We start from the raw sequence: 15,434 nt of genomic DNA on the forward strand, positions 1-15,434 counted from the left end.
CCTCAATGTGTCGTGATGAACATGTTTGAATTTTATAGAATAGAGTCATGTGGAGGGAAAAATCCCTTAATTAGCTCATTAGCTTTGATTTTGCTTTTACAGTGTAAACAGTCTTTTGCCGAAGTCATGATTACTTATTGATGCTGATGCTGACTATATTTTATAATCTAAAAATCGCTGTTGTTGGAGTTGTCTTGAAGATATGTTTATCTTCATGCAAATGCTTTCAAGAATCCTGGAAAGCACTTAATTTTTTTTTTTGAAGCCCTTACGCTCAACAGCTAATGGAAGATCATGTATTTAAATAATTTACACTTCCATCTGGTTTGAAGAACACCAGGTGGAAGTCGCTGATCGGGATGAGTCTGTTACGTGGAAGGAAATGTTTGCTCAAAATAAATGAAAGACAAACATTTACACGAGCCCCATCTCTTTGTGTGGGTAGACTCCTGTTTCCTGCTCTAATATTCTCTGGTCCTGGATTCTGTCTTTTACATCCACTGTGCATTGGTGAGTTTCCAGAAGGAGCACAAGAAAGTGAATGCCTTCCACTGTTTTATTATCTTCTTCACAATCTTTTGATCATAAGCAATTATTGTCTCTTTTTCTCGTTCTTTCGGCATGTCAACCTGAAATCAAAAGGGGCTGTCCCCTTGCTGTAGGAGACAGGAAGCTGAGCTTCCTTGATGTGCTTCTCCGTGTTTCTGGGCCAACTGGCAAATTTTGTGTTTCCCACTGAGTGTCACAGTGTGTTGTCAAAAGCTTGGTTTTGTGAGCTGACTTTTGATAAGCACTTACTGTATCTTACCTGTCAACTCTGCAGTGGACTTCCTCATTTACAGCATGTGGCTTGCAAGCACAGACCAAACCCTTCAAGCCAAGAAGAGTCCTACAGAGCACATGGCTCCACTCTCCAGCTCTCTTCTGCTCCTTGTGCTTGTCAAACACAGTCTCTCAGGCGTGGGCTTTTTTGCCGTGTGTGAGTGTGTGTGTGTCTGTGTGTGTCATTTTGGTGTAGATAAAAGAATCAGAAGTATTCCTGCTTGTTAACCTGACAAACATAAAAAAATCAAACTTTTGGTTCTAGCATGGGAAGGAAGAATTTCTAGCTAAGGAGGGCAGTTGTCCCTAGGGCTATAAATCAACTCGCCTAACGGTTTCTCAGCTGACGTGAGGGAACATGATATGACGACCAGAAACTGACTCTGTGCTGAAAAACACAGCCTTTATAGTGCATTTATTTCAAAACATCATGACCTCTGACCTCTACCAGCCAGACACTAAAGTTTACCTACCTGGCCTCTAAGACTCCCCAGGGAAAAAGATCACATAATCTGCAGCAGCTTCAAAGTCATCTTTTCCAGAGCCAAATAAAATACAAATTCCAAATGCTTCACATTTTATTCTAGGTTTAGAAATAACACTTTTTTTTGAGTCAGTTCTAAATTTGACAACATCCCCTCTCTCATTGCTAGAAACAAGCCTGGGCGGGGCTGGGCTAGGTGTGGGCAGACCCCAAGTGTTACCCGAAATGCCACTTACCGGCCATTGCAACTGTATGGGAATCTGAAGGGGCCTTTTGTTAATTATAAAAAATATTGGCAATGGGAAGTGAAATCATTGGATGGAATCACTTTGGGGGCATTTTTTTAAGATATTGTTTGACCACTCAATGAAACGGTCAGTAGTCATTTCTGTCATCACTTGTCCAGTTCTTAGCTACACACTCGGCTGTGAACCAAGGAGGCTTGGTAGGAGATGTGGGCGCTGAGATATCACTGTGGCAGGGATGCTGATTAATAACGGTCATGGTTCTGATCAAATGAGGCGCATGAGGTGTGCGTACATTCATCTCCCCAACCGCTTGCTTTTCTCTTGCCCTAAAGGGCAGCTGGTTGATTTTCTGGATATTTCCAGATAGCAAACGTTCCTCTGATTTTCTTTAGTAATAAATCAATTTCAGTTTAGTAATTAATGTGTCAAACTAGGGTAATAAATAAAACACCTGTTTTCATTTAATGGTAAATTTTTCCTTCAGTTTGGGCCTGCTGCACACAGTCCCCTTGTAGGCTTGTGGGGTGCTGCTGCGGTAGGGCTGCTGGGCTTCCCCACTTGTCCTGCACATGCTCTGATTCTCCAGGGCCAGAGGGGGGGATGGTGTGAAACCGTAGAGTGCCTTTTCTCTTATAGGACACACACACACGCACACACACACACACACACTTACCCTCGCACATATCCAAGAATTGCTGAGGTTTTTTTAGCTGCTAATATATCTCCATTGGCTGGTCACGTGTATGGTCCTCAGCCCTGGAAATTCAGCAGCTCACATCCTGTTGGGATTGCCTCCCCTATCTCGGTAGGTCTCAAGTTACTCTTACGCTGGGCTTCTTAGCTGAGAGGCCACATCTGGGGACACTCAGGAATTCTGTAGGACTGGGAATATCAGTGCAAGGGGGTAAGTTTTTAAAAAAAACCATTTATTGACGTCTGATTGATATGTAAAAAGGTGTACATAGTAAATGTATACAACTTGATGAGTTTGGGGATAAGTGTATGTCCATGAAATCTCACCACCGTCAATGCCACAGACATATTGATCACCTCCTAACAGTTCCCACAACCCCTTAATGATTATTATTATTTTTGTGTAAGAACACTTATCATAAGATCTGTTCTCTTAGCACATTTTAACTATATGATATAACATTGTTAGCTATAAGCATTATGCTGTATAGTAGATTTCCAGAACTCATTTATCTTGCATAATTGAAACTTTGTACCCTTTGACTCTCACCTCCCCATTTCTTTCTCCCCATAGCCAAAAGAGCAAGTTACATAAGAACAGTGCTAAATGGTCTTCCACAAACTTTCTTTGCCCTTTCATTAACCTTTAAGAAACTTTCATTTTGTGCATTTCTTTCAATGAACAAAGTGTTGAAGGCCATTTGTCATTACTACTCTTTGACAGGTTTGATTGCTATTTTCTTTGGAGTCAAGGACTTCTTACCTAGGTTGATGTTTATAGACCCGGGCTGGGCCATGTAGTAACCATGTCTTGTTGGCTCCCCAAGTAAAGGGAAACGCCAGGCTTGAAACTGACCACATGGAAAACTCATGTGGACTAACACCCAGGGCTCATTAATGACTTCCTTTTTATCTTCACAGTCCTGTGAGTGAATTAGGTTGGATGAGCCTGAGTTGCCCTCATAGATGAAGGAAGACATGTGTTTAGGTCACGTTATAGATTTTGCAGTGATTCTTAACCAGAGGGGTTAAGAATCTTGCTGGCTGATTGTGTGCGTGAGTTTCAGAAACCATAGTGAAACAGTGGACTGAGCAAGAGACTTTTTATGTTTCCAAAGGCCACATGGGTGGAAAAGTTTGGGCATTGTGACTACAGAGCAGATGTCGTGATGATTGTTCCTATGGCTTTTGCCTCGGCAGAACTAAGCAAACTACTCTGCCTGTGCCTTCCCTCCCACCCCAGGGTTTAAGGTGTTCTCTAGGTTGTACTGACACCCTTTATCCGCCATGCATTTTCTTTTAATCATTTAAGCACCTTTGCTCTAAGCTACCCTGACTTTTTAGAAAACTTCTGAAATGAGAATGACCTTAAATTAGATTAAGATGGGCTTTCAGGCCATGGTGGGATTTACTCCCTTTCTATTCTTTGCCACCTAAAATTTTATTTTCTTTCATATTTTATGATTCTCTGACCAGTGTGAATGAAAAAATAAAGATCTTGAGAAAACCATGACATTTATCACTGTGTTAAATGTAATCCAAGTAAAAACATGCATCAGATTCAGGATAAGCCTCCAGGTCTTCCCATGCACATGCTGCCTCCCTTAAGAATTTCCTATTTAGAATGACTTATTCTTTCATTTGTTCAATAAATGTTTATGGAACACCCACTGTGTCCCAGTTACTGTTCTAGGTGCTGGAGTACAGTGGAAAAAGCAAAACAATACAAAATCCTTGGCTTACTGGAGCTTATATTCTCAGGGTTGGAGACAAAAAGTAAACAAAATAAGTTAGTAACATATATGGTGTGGTAGAGATACATACCTGTGAAGAAAAATAAAACAGGAAGGGGGGGATTGAGATGCTGGGGAATGGGAGGTAGTTTAATTTCAAATAAGAACATTTAGGAGGTCTTGCCTAAACACTTAGGAAGGTGATGTTTGAACAGACCTGAAGGAGGGCAGGCAGTGAGCTGTGCGGAATTGGGGAAGGGTCTGGAAACACCACAACTTTAGGAGAGCTGCTGCTCGGGAGGATTGCCCTGGTTTGGGCCTCTCTGGTACAGATCCTCTCTGGTACAGATCCTCTCTGGTAGGATCTGGGATCAGTTCAGGGCTCAATGACCTCTCAAAGTCAGGGCAGAGACAGTGGGACTTTCAGGAAAAAAATAACGAAAAGGAAAAACAGGCAATGCTCTTAGAGACCCACCCTTTCTTCCCCAAAGAGCCGCTATTCTTGTAGTTCTAAGGTATAGATCCTGCTTCCACATGAGCTGTCTGTTTATGCAAACGGTAGCCAACTGCAAGGTTAGACCAGGCAGAGTTCATACAGCACTGCCCTCACTTCTGATGCCAAGTCCTAGTTCTCAGCTTCACTAATTCACTAAAGGGACACACAGGACTTTCTAAAACTGGTTACATTCATGGTTATGGTAACAGGGAGAAGATGCAGATTAAAATCAGCATGGGAAGAGAGGCACAGGGCGGAGTTTATGACAGGTCCAAATGCCAAGCTTCCAGTTGTCCTTTCCGTCCGGAGACGTGGACAGTGCTACCTCCTCCTGGCATCGGTGTGTAGCAACATGCAGAGTACTGCCCACCAGGGAAGCTCACCTGAGCCTGGGTGTTTTACTGGGACTCAGTCACATATTGCCCATGCGGCTGTTCTTTATTCTCCAGCCCTTCCAGAGATCGGGTTGATACCTTCAGCCTGGACTAAGAGAGCAGCAAATGCCACAGCCCCTAACAAAAATTACATTATTAGGCTGGTTGGTGGTCAGAGCCCACAGAGCAAATGAAGATACTCCTGCTAGGCATGACATGCCAGGAACAGAGACATCACCTCTCAGTAGCTGAGGGCAAAGGCCTGGCCTCTTTTTTTTTTTTTTTTTTTTTGGATAAGGTTAATTCTTCACTGCACAGTTTATAACCTCCAATGACTTTTCTCCAACACATTGTTTTCATAACATCACTCATAACTGCTCTTCATTAAAAATCCACATGACAGGTGAGGAGGCAGAAGCAGAGCTGGGGGCTCTTTGTGCACGTGAGGGAGCCACATAGTTTACATTTGCAACTTGTTTCTGTACTATTGAGAATATAGTAGATGGCTTTAAATAACATTCTTCTCATTGTCTTTTGTCCCTTTCTAGGGCAGAAGGGAACACATGAACTCACAGAAAAAATATGTATATATTCTGCACAAAATCACTGAAGGTAAGTAAACTAATAGCACATAGATTTAAATGTTTACTGGTTTGTGTCAGTGTCTGGTTATACAATGAATAATTCATATCAAACTAGTAGAATGTAACATTTACATAAAATAATACTTTGCAAATTTATGGTAAGTACTAATTACTTGCCTTATTTGCCATGACTATGATATTAAATATTCATAAAAATGTGATTATTTCTTTGATTTGGCAGGCATTTAGATTTCTCTACAGCTTTTCACACTGCTAATTTTAATCCAGTAAATTATCTGGAAGAAAACAGTATGCAGCCTAAAAACTGTTCAAAATTCACTCCAACATCGAGCACATTATGGACGTAATGATCCATTACAACCAAACTTCAAGAAGGTCTTAGAAGAAAACTGAGAATTAAACAAAGAAATATGGAGACTATCATCATGATTTGTCAGATATGTTTATTAGAACATTTTTTTACTCATACTATGGACAACCTTTAGAAGAACTATTCTGATATGTATCAAATTCATTTTGAGATGTTTTGCTCCCACCAGGGGTCACTTTAAGGGAATTTACCAGGACTCTGCCCGTGTTCATTTCCCAGCCTGATGTGCAGTGCAATTATTTGTGAGGCACATTAATTCAGGAACCTGAACCATGTGCCAGAAATGGGCTCCTCATAGGGTCAGGGGAGGACACCCCGCTTCCTTCCTGTTCCTGTTTACACTGCGGGTTCTCATATGCTTTAAAACAAAGCAGAGACCCATGGCACAAGACTCCTATCAAAGGAGACTGTACTGTGTGACCTGAATATTTTATGTTCTGTTAACTTACCATGATTCTGGTAATACTTTATCTGCTGATTTTGGTCCAATGAGCACAAAATGAAACTCTCTTGTGGACATCCAGCATCCACTGGCCCCAAAATTCAGAGAGGAAGAAGGGGCTCTAAAGGCCTAAGGACATAAGATAAAAGGGAGGTGGCAAGAGAAGAGGAGGAAAGCTTGTCAAGCGTGAGCTGGCTCATCAGAAAATAGGTGGAGGGAGAAGGCAGAAAGGGAGCAAACGAGGTGTGTCTCTTGTGTGCATCTTGGCTTCTATCCCTGAATGCCTACAAGACAAAGAGATTACACACCCTAGGGTTCCTTTTAAAGTTAGTATTCAGCAGGGTGAGTTTTATTAATTCAGGATCTGAGCAACAGCTAGGGAGCACTCCCAGATTTGTTCACTCCTGTCTGTTTATGAAAGGTGCTTGAATCAGCTCGGCGTCATGATACTGAAGAGCAAAAACAAACAAATGAACAAAAACAAGCAACAACAACAAGTTGATAACTCTGTAGAGTAATGTGTTTAAAAAATAAGCCCAAACATCAAAGGTTCAGAACTCAAGATTTATAGAGAAGGACAGGAGGTGTGGCATATAGACACAGGAGGACAGAAGGTGAGGGCCTTTCTTTCACAAGCCTTAAGAAAAATGTGAAACGAAAATTAATACTAAAAATTTAAAAGGGTAGCAACTGAACAAAGCCTGTAAACCTGTAAGTAAAAGGATATTCTGCTTAGTCCTCGGAGATGAACATGACCTGGTAACAAAGGCCACTATAAAGGATGCTCAGCAGTGTGTCTGAAGGAAGAAGCTTGGTTCTTTTATCACATCGAGAAGCAATGCAATGTATCAGTAAGGTTAGGGGCAGACAGATATGGGCACCACTTCAAATGGGTGAGACTTTGGATAAGTTACTCAACTCCTCTCTGCCTCAGTTTCCTCTTCAGAACTGGGGAAAACAATAATATTGATCTCATGGCATTTTAAGGCTATACTGAGACTGTTCCTATAAAGGCTTAGTATAGTGTCTAAGCTAATAGCATTACAACTATTACATATAGGAAGCTAGAACAGAAAAAAAATAGTGACTGTCTATTCATGTAAAGAAAATTTTCAGCTATTTGACTGGTATTTGCTGAACTGCAGTGATTACATGGACTGACTCCATGGTCTTGAGATAGTAGAAAACCAGGATAGTCTGCCTCTCTGGGCCACCCAGCCCACTGTTGAGATTAAGCAGGGATGAGCAAAGCAGACATTTTGGCATGAGATGCGAGATGAACCTCAGTTCCAGAACACTTCTGATTCTAGTTGCTCTATCTAGTTGCTCTGGATATTTTCTAGACCAGGACTTCCTAACCTGGGATCCATGACTAATTGGAGCCTAGGCCTGTTGCGAACAGACCCTTGAAGGAATCTGTGGGCACCTGGAAAAGGAGTGCAAATTGTATGCCTATGCAGTTTTCAGGACCAAAGGTCCATAACTCTTATCAGGTTATTAAAGTGTTTATGACTCTTCAGATTTTCCGAACAGCCAGTCTGGGTTGTGTGGGCTCCTGGTAGCGAACGCTACCTGGAAGCAAAGAAAGTGCCAGACTCCAGGTGAGGCTGGGACTGTGGCTAGGAGAGCGGGAATCTCGTCTTTGTTTTGGAATTACAAAGCCGTCTAGGATGTGCTCGCTTTTTTGGCAAGACTCTTCACATTGAGTATGTGCTCAAAAAATTTATTTGGTCATTCCCCCAAATATTGCTATTTAGCTATAGCCATCTCATCCTCATATAATTATTTTGAGACCTAAGTGCCAGACTTTATCTTTATTTTAAAAAGTTCCAATTATGCTATATGTTAGATTTTCTCATAATTTTACTACATTGAAATGATTTTGAATCCTGATTGTGTCATTCAGTATATTTACAATGCTGTCCACTTCCTTTCAATGATAAATTTGATAATGATGCCATCTAAATAAATATGGAAGATCCTGTGTCCATTAAAAAAGCCTTTTTCTTTTTTGAAGAAAAATTTATTAAGGTTTAATAAACCCTTTCAACACAAAACACTAAGCTCCACATCTTCCTGGCAAAATAGGAATGATAGTTACAGATCAATTTTTGAGACCCTTGGTATAATGTCAAGCTGATAAATTAAAGAAAAGTAAGAATAGATAAAAATATGTTATTCTTTTTAACCAATGTTTTCTTGTGTCATTGTTTTGAAAATTAGCAATGATACATGAATATAATTTGCCTAAATTCAGGCTATAAAAAATAACTCAAAAGAGCTTTGTAGTAGAGTGTGAAACAATTCTGACCCAATTTTTACTTCCCTGACAAACCCACACAAAGACTTTAGAAAATCTGCTGCAAGATGACATAGTCTAAAATGACTATGTATAAGTTAATCCCACCCACATCCCTCTCCCCACCTATGTCGCTAGCCACACTTCTTACAATGAAAAAATGCAAACTGTGTGCTTGCTGGCTTTCTCTAAAGTCTATGCACCACCATCTGAATTGCTTTTCCAAGCTAGGACCAAACCTTCTCAAGTGCTAGCTTCCCAGGTTTGAGAAACAAGAGACAAAGCTGATTGGAAATCAAAGATTCCATCTGATGGAGCCTCTCCAGTTCCTGGTACTAATCCTAGAACTTGAGCCTGTGCTTTCAAGAAAACAGAATGCTCACATTTAAAAGGGGGAAAGTCCACTGCTGGGATTATACCCTAAGAGCCCTGAAACACCAATCCAAAAGAGCCTATGTACTCCAATGTTCATAGCAGCACAATTTACAATAGCAAAGTACTGGAAGCAATCTAAGTGCCGATCAGCAAATGAGTGGATCAAAAAACTATGGTACATTTACACAATGGAATTCTATGCAGCAGAGGGAAAGAAGGAGCTTATACCCTTTGTGACAGCATGGATGGAACTGGAGAGCATTATGCTAAGTGAAATAAGCCAGGTGGTGGGGGACAAATACCATATGATCTCACCTTTAATTGGAACATAATCAACAGAAGAAAAAAGCAAACAAAATATAACCAGAGACATTGAAGTTAAGAACAATCTAACAATAACCCGAAGGGAGGCGGAAGGGACAGTGGGGAGAGGGGTTTACAGGAGCTACTATAAAGGACAAATGGATAAAACCAAGGGGGAGGGTGGAAGCAGGAGAGGGAGGTGGGTTTGGCTGGGGTGGGGAGAAAATGCAGACAACTTTAACTGAACAACAATAAAATAAATAAATAAAAATAAAGATAAATAAAAGGGGGAAAGTCCTACCTCTCAAGAAAAACCACAAAGTGTACCTCATCAGTTTTCTCTCCAAAAGCTTATTTTTATTATTCTATCTTGACAAGGACTTGTTGGTTCTCCATGTGTATCTCGTAACTGTAGGCAGTGGCCATAGACTGAGTGGGAGGAGGGGAGTTTAAGGGGAAGTGGAAGGGAAATGGTACACAGGAGGTCTCAGCGGCTGTTAGCAGCTGCGGCCACCATCTGACTGATCTGAGCATGCCCTCTGAGCTGCCTCAACAATATGCGGAGCTTACGGGAGATCCAGACCCGGCTGCCGAATGTCATTTCCCATGAAGGAACTGGCTGAATTGGCACCGGTCTGTAGTGGGCAAATATGCCTAGCAGACAAGTGTGGTCTTCGTTTATCCAAAGTCTCCAAAAAGAACACAAAGGAGGGAGGGGATGGTTTCCTTTGTTAACACGCAGATAACATTGTTTGCTTATGTTAATTTCAAAGGAGGACCCACAGCATCAGACATCTGGTTTTTAAAAGTCAAATCTGTGCCCTATACCCCAAAATTTTCACTTAATTGGGATGTAATTATAAGCATAAACAACGAGGAATGGAAGGAATCAGCTAGACAGTGTTTCCATTCCTGGGACTCTCACCCTGGCTGAGGTCAGAGAGGTCCTGGGTTGTGTTTGGAATAGTCAACTCTTATTCTGCAGATGGTGTAGTTGACAATGCTGGATGAAGAGATGTCAGCTCCCTGGAGTCTGGGATAGTTTTTCTGACAGTGTTGAGAGTATTACCCTGAGCTGCTCAAAATATGTGGTGTCTAGGAAACAGTGGGCATAGTGTTTATTGTAGCTTATGTGCACATTGTGTGGGCTTTAAACTTGAATTGGAGGGTTTGGCTTTTTAAATGTCATTGCACTGCCTGTGTCTTCTTTGCTGCTGGAGGAAGAAAATGCAAAGACTTTAAAGCCATTAATCCATTGGTATCCATGAGCACTTCTGAGTTTCAGGAAGAAGGAACTCAAAACAAAGCAATATGACACAGGAAGAATTGACACACATTCTGCCAGTACTGTTTAGGGGAGAGGAGTTCATTTCTTAAGTGAATCTGGGAAATAAGCACAGACTCACACTATTAATTTCTTAGGATGCCCATAATAAAGTCTCTAAAACTGGGTGACTTAAAACAACAGAAATTTATTGTGTCATCGTTCTGAGGGCTAGAAGTACAAAATCAAGGCAATACTGGGGTCTCCTAAGCCTCCAGGGGAAGGATCTTTCCTTGCTTCTTCCAGCTTCTGGGAGCCGCACGTGTTCCTTGGCTTGTGGCCACATCACTCCAATCTTTGCCTCTGTCTTCACATAGCCTTCCTGGTGTCTGTGTCTTCACCTGGCTGTACTCCTTTTGTCTCTCTCTCCTCTTCTTGTAAGAACAGTAATTTTGGACTAAGGGCCCACCCTACTCGAGTATGATCTCAATTTATCTAAGTGCATTTGCAGTGACTCTATATTCAAGTAAGTTCTTATTATGAGGTGCTGGGGACTTCAGAAAATAGGCATTCTATTTATTTATTTAATCCAGGCACTTTAATATGCTATCTCTTCTCACACAAACCCTATGGAGTATTATTCTCATTTCTCAGTTGAAGAAACTGAAGCTCTAAAAGCTTCAGCCTAAATGGTTTACAAAGGCAATACAGGTAGTAGTTGCTAGAGTTGGGTTTTGCACAAATGCAAGTGGTAAGTCAAGAACGGCAATCACTTTGAATTATCTGGCACAGAAGCACCTTGTTAGTGAGTATGAGAGATAAAATTGGAAGTGTGTGGGCAACTGATGGGGGGTTCTGAATACAAGCCTGAAGACTGTATCTACAACAGCGATATTACCAAGCAACTGCAAATTTTGAGCAGCTGGGTGAAGTGAAGAAAACAATATTGAAGAATAGGAATCCAACATTTGTGAGGAGAGAAAATAGAGGCAGGGAAACCAGCCAGAAGGTTTTTTACAGTAATTGAGGCATACGGTGTATTAGGCCTTCTGTGTGTGGGGGCTGTGGGAAGGGAGCTTGTTTGTTTGTTTATACCTTGTCTCATTCCAATGAAGACTTCAAGGTAGTTTTCAAGAATCTATGAAATACAGCAAAGTAATAGAAAAGAGTGGCAGGAGGGAAAAACAAAGAAGGGGTAATGAAAGAGTCCTGAGGCCAGTGCATTCCTGAGATGGAAGGCTTCTCATTCATCTACGATGTGATTCAATAAAGGAATACATCTGTACATTCAGTGGACATGACTCTGCTCCTCTGGCTTAAATGTAGGGGTGAATTTTAAAGTATGTAGAACACTTTAGGGACTGCATACTCTTCAGGCAATACAAAACTTGCCCAACTTTTGACAGATATCACATGGCAGTATGTTCAAGTAGCAGGACTGTACTTCTTATATGTTATAGCTGAAAACCAGAAACATATTTCTTAATCAGAGTCAAGCTGGCTAAGGTAGTTGTCTTTGACATTTATCTCCTTTTGAGAAAGGAGAAAGACCCCATTAGATCATCACTACCTCCACTCGCCAGGAGTTAAGAATACACTTGGGAAGGATAGAGATTCTCACTAGGGGTAATATATATATATTATATATATACATTATATATATAAAATGCATGTGTATATATATAATATGTGAGTATACATATAATGTAAGTGTGTGTGTGTATATATATATATATATATGTGTATATATATATATATATATTTATCTCAACTTCATTTAACATTTCCAATTGAGAAAATTTTAAGGCAAGTATAACTAACATCACAGACATAAATGTCTACATAAGCTATGGAATTTTAGTTTTTAGTTTTATGCAAGACTTCTTCCTGGTTACCCTTCAAATAGACGGTAACTTGTATATTGGGAATGAGCTGACTGTCTGGTGTGAGACAGGAATTACCTGAAAGGCACTAGGTAATGAATCAGCAGGGCTTTGAGGACAGTGGGAAGGGGTGAGAATGAGACTGCGTCCTTGGTTGTTCTCATTAGACAGTATCTGTAGATTCTGAGTTTCAAATAATAGAATCCTTACTCTAGCTAGTTAAAGCAGAAAAAGAATGTGTTAAAAGAAATTTTGACTGATACTCTCAGTAAGAAGTACATTTTACATTGTGTCTTTCACATGTTTATACTTATGTATGAAAAAATATGTGTCTTTTACATATTCATATTTTATATATATTCAAATGAAACAAAATTTGGATGGAACAATACTTATACTTACTCTATGAGACTTAAGCATTTTTCCTACTCTATTCTACTACATTTTTTAAAATTGCTGGTTGTGATGCTCTAAATCGATTTTATACCCTACTAATTAGTTGTGAACAGTAGTTTGAAAATACCATATTAAAAGTTATCGGATAGCTCTGGCATTTCTGGGGTTGCTGATTTAGGCTGGAGGCGATGCAGGCAGTCACAACAGCAAAAGCACATCATGGCTTTGCTTGAGTGAGTCGGTGTTCCTACCATCTGAGCTCATGTCCTTGACAGGAGCTACCAAAGACTAGAAATTCCATCATCATTTTTCACAAAAGCCAGATGCCTCCTTCACCACCCTATTCAGAAATGAATTCTGCCACAGTTTGGCTTCCTCAGGTTGCTTCATTCCAAATTGAAGGCTCCCATGGGTGTGTCCAATGGTGGAGCCTGATGGGTTGGTGGATTAGCTGCAAGAAAAATGCATTTTCTGGCTTCTATCTAGGGAGGGCCAAGCTATATGAGGTGGGAAATTCCCCAAATATAGAAAGTTTGTTCTGGAGATGCTGGGCAGGTAGAAAAATGATAAGTGGTCATTATACCCCACTGAATTAATTAGAGAGAATAAGTCACGTGGAGTGCTTGGTATGCTCAATGACTGTTATAAAATTGCGTGTAAAGAAGAGTAGAAATGCAAAGCACCAGGGACCAAGTCTTGAGGAGCCACCGTAAAAGGTCTCAATAAACAGCAGATTATAAGTAATACAAAGTAGTTGCCCTTGCTAGTTTTTTAAAGACTTTACTTACTTATTTTTAGAGAGACGGTGAGAGAAGGAGAAAGAGAGGGAGAGAAACATCAATGAGAGAGAGGAATGATGATTGGTTGTCTCTAGTACAGACCGGGGACTGAACCTGTAACCCAGGCATGTGCCCTGACCAGGAATCAAACTGGCAACATTTTGCTTGCAGGATGATGCCCAACCAACTGAGTCACACTGGTTGGGATGACCGTGGTAGTTTTGAACAGAGATAATTTTTCCAGAAATAGTAACACAATTCCATCTACTGGGGCTCAACAGAGAATAGTTTACCTTTGAACAGGGCCAACATATAGTAATTATACCATCTTCTCTTACAGGAGACTTCACTTTGTTTGTTTCAAGCTGACCAAATCCCTTACTACCTCAAGCACTGTGATGTAAAGATCCTTATTAGGCCTAGGTTCCAGATGATCATGGGAAAATCTCAAATAGCTAATTATAGTTGCCAATGGGGAAAGGAGGAAAAATTAGATATGTTTTCTTTTCTCTTAGATATGGACCTTACAGCATTGAGATTGCTTTTGACAAATGTGATTCTGGCAAAAACTGTCAATTATGGTAATGAACTAGATGACAAGAAGCTGAGAGAATGTAGATATGACCTTTGTGGTTCTAATTATCATTACTGCTGTGCACAACACCTAGAAGACAGAACAAGTGACTTAACTAGGGCATAATTGTTCCTGATAATCGTATTGATGATGGATTGTTTGTATTTAAGCTGACTTGATTTGGTGGTAGTTGGGGGAGGAGAGGATGTTCTAGTTAAATAAGGATACTAACATTTTATCCTATTCAGAATTAGTTGAGGACCTGTTAGTAGTTCTTAGGTTTCGCTCCTTATTAAGTCAATTGTTTAGGAGGAGAAACATCACTTGAATGATTAAACCTAAATGTAATCATCATTTTTTCTAGGGCTAAATGTTGGTTGCTTTAAAGGATAAATCATGAAATAGGTGACAAAATAGGCCAAAAATAATTATCTGAAAGTCTCAGATCTTAATTCAGGGGTGAGAAGGCTTTTGAGATGTGTGGTCATCACTGAATGTTGCTAGATGAATATGGATGAAGGAAAACACACGACTCTGTTGACTGGTCTCATTTTATATTTACAACCACTAAGCTCAAGCAGGCCATTAGTGCTACCCTGTGGTCTTACTACAGTTCTCTAGTTGGTTCATTTTCTTGCTCTACTATGTGATTATTTCATCCATCTTCTCTCCAACAAATCTCCAACATCAATTTTCTCTTTATTATATTCCACTGATAACCTTCCATTCTTGAGTAAATGGAAGCAATCTGAAGAGAGCTTCCCTTTACTCAACAATTCCAAATATACCAACCTACTTGCATTTGCCCCCACATCCTCTTTCTTTTTATTTATAATGATAAAAAAGCTATCCATATGTTTTTGTATCACTTGCTCCCATCTCCTCTTGCCTTCTCAAAGACATGGCTTCTATAATGTACTTTTCTCTTAAATTGTTAATTTCCCCCCAACTCCTGGAAAATTGTCATCACCATATAATCACTCTAGTTCTCTGTATTAACCATGTTTCTGGCTTTTGTAAACTTGATGCTTTAATATCTACCCTACATGCCTATGGCAGACATGCCTTGTTCTGAATAAGCAGATACTATGCCTGAGTCACCTTGCCTTGCTCGGTCTTCTCCCTTCGAGGAACCAAGAAATCAATCAAATACAAACAAATCAATCTAAAATCCACAACTGCAACCACCTGCTTAACAGGTTCTCACACTTGGGGCCACTACATACGAGCTCTAATCATCCCGGTGTCAGGTTTTGGGCAACAAGGGAGAGACCCTGTGCCCCAGAGCCCATTG

Source organism: Desmodus rotundus, chromosome 8 (genome assembly GCF_022682495.2).
Source record: "Desmodus rotundus isolate HL8 chromosome 8, HLdesRot8A.1, whole genome shotgun sequence".
NCBI lineage: Eukaryota > Metazoa > Chordata > Mammalia > Chiroptera > Phyllostomidae > Desmodus > Desmodus rotundus.